This window comes from Solanum verrucosum, unplaced genomic scaffold (assembly GCF_900185275.1).
Source record: "Solanum verrucosum unplaced genomic scaffold, falcon-dt-bn FXZP01000210.1, whole genome shotgun sequence".
Taxonomy (NCBI): domain Eukaryota; kingdom Viridiplantae; phylum Streptophyta; class Magnoliopsida; order Solanales; family Solanaceae; genus Solanum; species Solanum verrucosum.
The window spans coordinates 2,703,761-2,712,978 of NW_026020045.1; positions in this window are offsets into that span (position 1 = coordinate 2,703,761).

Below are 9,218 nucleotides of genomic sequence, written 5' to 3' on the forward strand. Positions count from 1 at the left end.
TGCTTCTGAAAGTTTTGGGCATATTTGCTAGGCACTAAAGTAGTTGTTCATACAGACAATGCAGCATTTCGATACCTCATGTCAAAAAAGGACGCGAAGCCAAGACTGATAAGATGGGTGCTACTCTTGCAAGAATTCAATTTTGAGGTGAAAGATCGAAAAGGTTGTGAGAATCAAGTTGCAGATCACCTATCACGGTTAGAGAATAAAGCAGGTACTGAGCAGGAAAAGGAGATAAATGACTTATTCCCAGACAAGCAGATATTCGCATTGTCACTCACACATGTACCATGGTATGTTGACTTTGCAAACTACATCGCATATGGGTTGATTCCCGATGAGTTAAACTCTTACCAACGAAAGAGGATCCTATTTGATATTTAAAGATACTTCTGGGACGAGCCATACTTATTTCGGGAATGTGCTGATCATGTCATAAAAAGGTGTGTTCTGAAAGAAGAATCAACAGAGATCCTCCATGCCTGCCACACATCACCAGTAGGGGGTCATCATAGTGGAAACCGGACCGCAGAAAAGATTCTCCAAAGTGGTTATTATTGGCCTTCTCTTTACAAAGATACCCACGATTTCACTAAGAGATGCTCTCAAGTCAGCAACAAGGCGGAGTGTCAAGAAGACACGAGTTACCCCTTACACCTATTTTGGAAATCGAACTATTCGATGTGTGGGGAATTGATTTCATGGGTCCATTTGTCAGCTCATTTGGAAACAAGTATATCTTAGTAGTTGTGGACTATGTATCCAAATGGGTAGAAGTTGTCGCACTCCCGAATAATGAAGGAAGAAGCGTTGTCTAATTTTTGAAACGCTACATCTTTGCACAGTTTGGCACTCCAAGAGCAATCATAAGTGATGGAGGATCGCATTTTTGCAATAAGTGGTTTTCCGGTGCATTGAGCAAATACGGAGTAAAACACAAGGTCGCCACTCCATATCACCCATAACAAGCGGACAAGTTGAGGTGTCTAATCGTGAGATCAAAAACATTCTATCCAAGACAGTAAACGGCAGCAGAACCAACTGGTCTAGAAAGCTTGACGATACCATGTGGGCATATCGGACTGCTTACAAGACACCTATAAGAATGTCCCCTTATCAGCTAGTTTTTGGTAAATCATGTCATTTACTTGTTGAGCTAGAACACAAAGCCTTATGGGCATTAAAAGCTCTGAATTTAGATTGGACAAAGGCTTCAAAGGAGAGGCTGGACTAGTTGAATGAAATAGATGTGTTCAGGCTCAGATTTTACGACAGCTTAGGCATTTACAAAGAGAAAATGAAGAAATGGCACGACACACGAATAGTCCAGAAGAAATTCAATGTGGGAGATTGGGTGTTATTGTACAACTCACGACTAAGGCTATTCCCAGGGAAGCTAAAATCCAAATGGTCAGGGCCTTTCAGAGTAACACGAGTGTTCACCAATGGTGCTATAGAAGTTGAAGGTAAAGAGGGACCCCCATTTAAGGTTAACGGACAGCGTTTGAAGTTATACCTTGGGGATTGCCAGGAAGTTGCTTAAGTTGAAGAATTGTACCTGGAGGATGCTTGATAGTATTCCTACGTCGTTCCACGACGTTAACTAAGGCATTGTTTGGGAGGCAACCTAAAACCCTTTATTGCTTTGTTTTACTTTAAGAAAATAATGGTGTGTAGTTTGTACAGGTTAAAGCAAAGGAGGAGAGTGAAATAATGTATGAAGGCAAACAACAAGTGCAGTTGGCGGATCGCCGATGATATCGACGAGCACGACTCTTTCCGCCGGGTGACTCAAGGCAATGTCAGTTGGGATTCTGTAAAATTTGGCGTTCAGTAGAAAATTAATGGCGCATCACCAACCATGTCGGTGATTGCAATATAGACCGCCGTTGAGATCCTCACATGAGATGCGAGTCCTGTCACATTTGGCGAAGAGACTAGACACTTGGCGCTTCACCGAGTGAATAAGCGTACCCAATGTACATCGCCGAATGGGCAGAAACTGGATGGTTTCTGCAGGCCATAGGTTTAAATATTCTGGTTCATTCACTTTCTCTCATTTATTCATCCTACCAAACTAACACCTGCACTTTAGTCTTAATTTCTTGCACTCTCGAAGTATTTGATTCACAAATTTGTGCGCGGATTTGGATTGGATTGCCGCCTAGCACCTCAGTAATTTCTCAATTAATACAAAAGGTTAGCTTCCTGATCCCTGTAATTTTTTGTCAACATTGTACCCACTTGCAAACTCTTTGGTATTGTTGACCTCTATTGAACCACCCTTATTGGATAAAAATGGGTTAATTGGCACTGATGCCCAGACAGATGGAGCGACGAGCGACTGCTTAAGCAGGACCCCCTCTTTACCTCCCTTTCTATTTTTCTTTATCTGCCCTTTTTGGATATTTTATAACTTGCATTTGAGGACAAACATTTTTTATTTGTGGTGGGGTGAGGCCCACATCTTTTGTGTGTTATTTGGATATTTGGGCTGTCTATTTTAATTTGTGTTTTAAATACTGCTTTTATGTGGATGTTTGAGCTCATGGCTCCTGTTGTTTTAATTGCAAAAACAATTTTGATCCTTCGAAAAAAAACTTTTCGCCACCTCTTATGTTGAAAGTGGATGTTCTTTTGCAAAAATTTAAGTCTCGATTGCGATCAATACCGATGACTTGAATAGTGCTCTCAATTGAACAAACATGAATGCATGGCTACGACGAGGCCAAATAAAGTTACATAGACAATATGTGCACTCTTCGCATCTCATTGTGACTAGCCATTTATCGAATTGATTTTCTTGTGAGGACTGTTGCACGCTAGACAACGTGTCTAGTCTTGTCTGACTGAAGTATCAATGCCTTGTGTGATTAGCTTACTTCGAACCTTGCATAAATAAACCTACAATTTGCCCTGTTAGTCTGATTGATTTACAAAGGTTTACTCTTGAGATGATCTTAGGCAATTTTAAAGAGTGTGAGCCAATTTGACATATACCTCTTTTTGTGGCCTACCCGTGAGCGTGTGAAACTCTCTTGAACACCCCTTGAGTCTATCCTCCTTTGGAAGAAACTTGATGAAACTTAGACTTTTTTTCATCCACTACCTATAATCCTCTTGAGATGTGTTTAGTGAATAGCCAACTTAGGCCAAAAGTCTAAGTTGGGGGTGTGGTGAAAAAGAAAAGGAAAAGTCAAGAAGTGCAAGAAAGTCTCCTGAACCTATTGTATTGAAAAACAAAATGGAAACCCTCCATATAAAAAAAAAGAGAAAAAGAAAGAGAAAAGAAAAGAAAGAAAAAGAAAGTCGTGGAATAAAAGTGCACAAGAAACTGGGTTTCCAAGCAAATACATGGAGAACAAATAATAGGATGGCTTATGAGCACTAGAAGAAGAATTGAGAAAGGAAGGGAAGAGGATGCCTTGAGAATATCACATCTCACGAGGATGAAATTCACTGAGCCTAAATGACCATACCTTTACACTCAACTCCGTTACAAGCCTTAGAAAGACCTTTGTGATCTTGAGTAAGCCGAATCGAAAATCAATTGGAAAATAAGGGCAAACTGATGGGTGAAAGCATGCATTGTGTTCCTATTTTTTAGTGTGAGCGTTGTATCTCATTCCTGATCTTACATTGACTCATATATGTGTGTGAATATGGAATCATTCTTTACATGAGGGCATTTAGATACTTTTGTTGAGCTTGAACTTGCATAAGTAGCAAGTATTGCGAGCATGAGAATCTTTGGTAATGGTGTCTCACAATTTGAATCTTTGGTAATGGTGTCTCACAATTTGAATCTTTGAGTACACAAGTGATCCTTGCATAAGTAAATTGAGTCTTGTTGTGTGCATTCATGTTTTAGTCTTGTGTAGCACCGTTTGAGGAACCCTATTTGAACTGTTGAGCTTGAGTTTGCGTGAGGACAAGCAAAAGTTTAAGTTGGGGTGTTGATGAGTCCACAAATTGGACTCATTTAGGGCTTTATTTTAATAGAAATAGTGTCCTTGAATGCTTGTTTTATCTCAATACCTGATTAAAATGCTGAAGTTTCAGGTATTTAAATTTTAGTGGAAGCATGGAGACTTAGGCACAAAACGGAGCAAATAGGGCTGAAAAGAACAAGAATTGGAATCCTGCGGATAGCCGAGTTCAACTTGGCGAGTCGCCAAAATGACATGAACCGCCCTTCGTTCCAGTACGCGAAGCCTTGAAGGAAGTGGATCAAAAGGCGAGGAAAAAAGTAGTCGGCGAGTCACCGATTAGTTCCGCGAACTAGCACTGTACCGCCCAATGATCCAGAATGCGAGGATGCTAAAGACAAGACATTGAAGGCGATAAGCTGACCAAAAGGCGGATCACTGAGTTCATCGGCGATCTCGACTAATGTCGCCGAACAATCCTCCGCAGCACAATCTGTGAAAACTATAAGTACTAGTTAGAATTGCATCTTAAGTGGGGAACATTTTTAGAGTAAAAATTATTATTAGTCTATAGTATTTTTCTGTATTTTTCCCTCAACCTTTGAAAGGGTTTTGTGGAGACTTGAAGAAAGGAGTTCTTCTTCACCAAGTTGGAAGTGGGTCTTCTCTATTCACTTTCCTTTGCATAATTCAAGGTTTAATTTCTTATGCCCAGTTGATTTCATTATCATGTTAGGTATAATTTCTTATTTCTTGATGTGTGGCTAAAAACCCCCATTCTTGGGGTGTGATTTAGCAAATATGGGATGATATTCTTGTTGGGTCTTGCTTGTTGATAGGTTAGATGTATGTTAATGGTGATTTCACCTATTGGTTGTGGTTTAATATAAAGAGTTTGTAGTTGCAAATACAAAGCCACCCATGTGTTTTTGGCTTGCCCGAGAGGGAGGTCGCGAAACCAAAACCACTAGATTGATGGCCTAAGGAGTGAGTCGACATGAGGTTCAACCCGAGAAGGTGATCCCTAGTCCCACATCCTAACACTAACCTCGAGAGAGTGAGTGGGGTAAGGTGTAGGCTGGTCTTCATGCGGCAAATGGGTGTCCGAGAGGAATGCATTTAAAATGGGGTAAGTAGCCCGAGGGGGAACTTATTTCCATTTAAAGCTTAGCCTAGTCACTATTATCTTGCAAATTTCCTATTAAAATCTTGTACCCAGCAATTTATCTCAACTTGTCTTGCGGTCACATCCCAAAAACCTTTCCCCATACTTGATTTTCTTGTTTATTTTGTTGTTTGAGTACTTGTTACAAAACCCCCTTTGATATTTGATGTTTTTGTGTCACCTCTTTTTAATTTACTATGTCTTTTATTGCAAATGTCTTTAACTACAACTAACTTGAATGAAATTCTAATTGGTTATTAATTCTCAAAACCGCTCCCTTAGGACACGACCCCAACCATGGGTTGGATTACTATATTATTGACGATCATAGACACTCATATCGTAGGATAGTGTCGTTAGTCACGATAAGCATCACATGTGCTCACTGAGTTCACTCGGCGACTCGATGAAAGTATCTTCTAATCGCCCTTCAGCATCCCTTTCCCCAAAAATTAATCTGTAACTTCCGGCGAGCTACTTCTAGTTCGCCGATTGGTGTCGGCGATTCGTCGAAAGGCCCTAGACATCGCCGACCAGCTTAGAATTTTAGCAATTTTTGCACTGGAACTTTCGTCGAGCCTGACTTGGCTCACCAAAGTGGTTCGGCGAGTCTTCCTGCAGTTAATTTTCTGAGATTTTTCTTGACTTTTTCTAAGATTTTCTACATTGTTTTGCAAGTATGGCTAGACCCAAAGTCACCGGTCGAGACATGCAATCCAAAAAGCGGGCACGTGGAGTTAGTATCAATGAGGAAGCGGTTGCTTCCAAAGCAAAGACTAAGAAACTACCAAAGGGAGTTAAAGGCAAGGGCAAATCGCTCGTGCATGTGACACCGATATAGGCTAGTTCAGACAGTGAGGGGTTCTACGAGAGACACCTCACTACCTCCGACAATGAAGGTGACTCACAGAGTGCTTCTTAGGCTTCCATCTCTGAGCCTGAGGATGATCAGTTATTACAAGCCAAGAGAGCAAAGCTACGCTCCAAATCAATGAACCATCCTTCTAGGATCCCAGTGCCTCCGATGCCTACCCCCCTAGTTTCAACTCCAGTGCCTCCTCCAGCTCAGACAGTGGTGCAGGCACCACATGTACAGGGTCCTCCTCCCCGGTCACTCAACCAACTAAAGGCTAAGGGTTTGAGGACTATTCTAGATGAGATAGGTTATCCATAGACGATGTGGTGGACAGTCATCCATAGGTGTAGAGCACTCTCAAGTTCCACAAGTTTTAGATTTTCACCAAACCCCGGGGCCCCTACATTCCTACTTGGGTCCGGGAGTTCTATTCGGGTTATGGAGACTTGGTGTCGAAAAGGAAGAAGAAGGCTAGTGCCTTCAATCCCGTAGATTTTGTGATGGTTCGCGGTAAGAAGGTTAAATGTCGTTGTTAAGACATAAATGAGGGACTAGGGTGCACTTATAATTTTATGCATCGGTACATTGATTTGGTTTAGAAGAAGACACTAGAGGACCTCAAGGGTTGCCTGGCACCCCTTATCTCTGATGCCACCCCAAGGTGGATAGAGGTCGGTGCACCCATAGAGAAGAAAGATCTTAATGTGGCAGCTAGGTACTGGTTCAGGTTTATCAGCAGCATAATCATATCATCCCAGAACAAGTCCATCCTCCGCCACCCAAAGGTTGCCTACCTAGAGTCTATCATTGATCGACAAAAACTTAATTTGGGATTGTTGATTGAGCAAGAGATGGCAATGAGGGCCAAGTAGAGACGGACCTCGCTCCCGTTCCCAATACTGATCACAGAGTTGTGTAGACGGACCCGTGTTACTAGAGATGAGCAGAGATATTTTGAGAGGATGCCGAGGTGACACCCACTTCTTCTACTGACATCCGACGTATAAAGGCCGAGTATATGCGGGATGAGGCTGACACGAGGAGGGCAGCATCGGTGGATACATCCCTGAAGGTTGACATTGTCATAATACCTACAGAGGAACTTATTCCTACTCAAGCCAAAAGGCCATCACTTACTTCTGGCTCCTCTCCTTTTGAGATTCTGAGCACTTCGGATGCACCCCCTCCCCCTAGATCTTATGTTGCTTCCGCTTCTACCTCCCGACCTCCTATCAACCAGGCGATGCTTTACAAGATGGTCCATTTAGCTTAATTTACAGAAGTGCGTGCCTCTTGGGTAGATGTCGTTATTCATAAGATGATAAAGAGGGATATTGATGCTTTCTTAGCCCCCATTAGGGCTGAGATGAGAGAGTATGGTGTTTAGATCAAGAGCCATAAGTTGGTGTTAGATACCCTTACTGTGAGGGTAGAGAAGTGTGAAAAGGGCCAGGGTGCCATTAATGTTATCACGGCCTTGAAGACCAACATTGTTGAGATGCGTAGATATGTGGACGAGCTGAAGTCCACTGATTTGTCCATGTTCTTTTGCACGGTGCAGATCCCAGATGTCCAGAGCACAGATATTCCAGTTTGTTCTGATGTGCCTATGTCTACTACAGGCTAATGAGATGAGAGTTGATGATGCTGATGTTGAGACAGATGAGGAGAAGCTTGGTGAGTGGGAGGAGACAATGTATGAGGATTTAGATGACTTGGAGGGTGCATTGTTCGATACTGCTAGACAGGCATTGCTTCAGAATACCTCTATGGTGGGCTCCAGTGGAGCCAAGGATGTTGAGATACCGGGTACTATTGTCTTGACAAATGGAGTGACTGATATTCAGACTTAACCTCAGGCCTAGCCTAGCAGGATGATTATTTTTACATCCATCTTTGTTACTTTATTGACCATTTCTTATTTCATTTGCATTTGAGGACAAATACGTTTTGTGTTTGGGTGGGTGAGGTATTTCCATACCTACCTCTTTTAGGTTGTTTTGTGAATATTGGGTTGATTTTTATTGTTTTTTTATGAATATTGGAGATTATTGGTTTATATATATTTTGGTTGATGAATTATGGTTGTTAAATTATGGCCCACTGCTTTGATATGAAAATGGTTTTGAACCAAGTTTTAAAAAATTTGCCACCTATTTTGTGTGTAATTGTGGTTGTTCTTGTGCAAATTATTTTGTGTGTGATTGTGGTTGTTCTTGTGCAAATTTGAGTGTCGCTTGTGGTCAATACCGATGACTTGAATAGTACTATTAATTGAACAAAATGCATGTGCGACTATGATGAGGCAAACTAAGTTACATAGGCAATATATGAACTTTTAGCATCTCGTTGTAACTAACCTGTTATTGAATGAGTCTTTTGTGATGAACATTGCACGCTAGCTAGAAAGTGTGGAGTCTGTTTTTATAGTTGTATCAATGCCTTGTGTGGTGAGGTTACCTTGAACATTGTGCTTGATGACACCTAAAATTTACTCCATTGGTCTGATTGATCAAGTGAAGCAAGCAATTGAAATGATCTTAGGCAAGAATTTTCAAGAGTGAACCAACTTGACAATATACCTCTTTGTGGCCAACCTTGTGAGATGTGTGAACCTTACTTGGCACATTTAGAGCCTATCCTTTTCTTGGAAGAAACCTGAAAAACTTTGACTTCTTTGTCCCATCACCCGTAACCATAAAGTATTGGATCGTTTAGATAGCCAACTTAGGCCAATGGCCTAAGTTGGGAGTGTGGTGAAAAAGAAGGAAAGTGAAGAAGTGTCAAAAATCCCCCCTTTGATGGATTGTTGTGAAAAATATTGAACCCCTCCATGTAAAAAAAAAAAAAAGGAAAGAAAAGAAAAATACTGAAAAAGAGAAAAAAGTTGTGAAATAAAGTGTGTGAAAATAGTAAAAGAAATGGGGTGTCCGGTGATTCATGTTTGGTTCAATAATGGGGTGGATTATGATCATGTTTGAATGTGAAAGAGAAGGAGAAAAAGTGATTTTTCAGGCCATACTTTATGAAGGTAGAAGCCACTAAGCCTAAATGACCATACCTTTACACTCAGCCCCGTTACAAGCCTTAAAAAAACCTTTGTGATCTTGAGTGAGCTGAAACGAATGTTGATTGGAAAATAAGGGCAAGTCTATGGGTGATGTCATGCATGTTTTCATCTTTGTGAGTGAGAGAGTTGTATGTGATTCCGGGACTTTAAATTGTTGAGGAAATTCTGTGAATATGGAATCATATTTGTTGTGAGGGC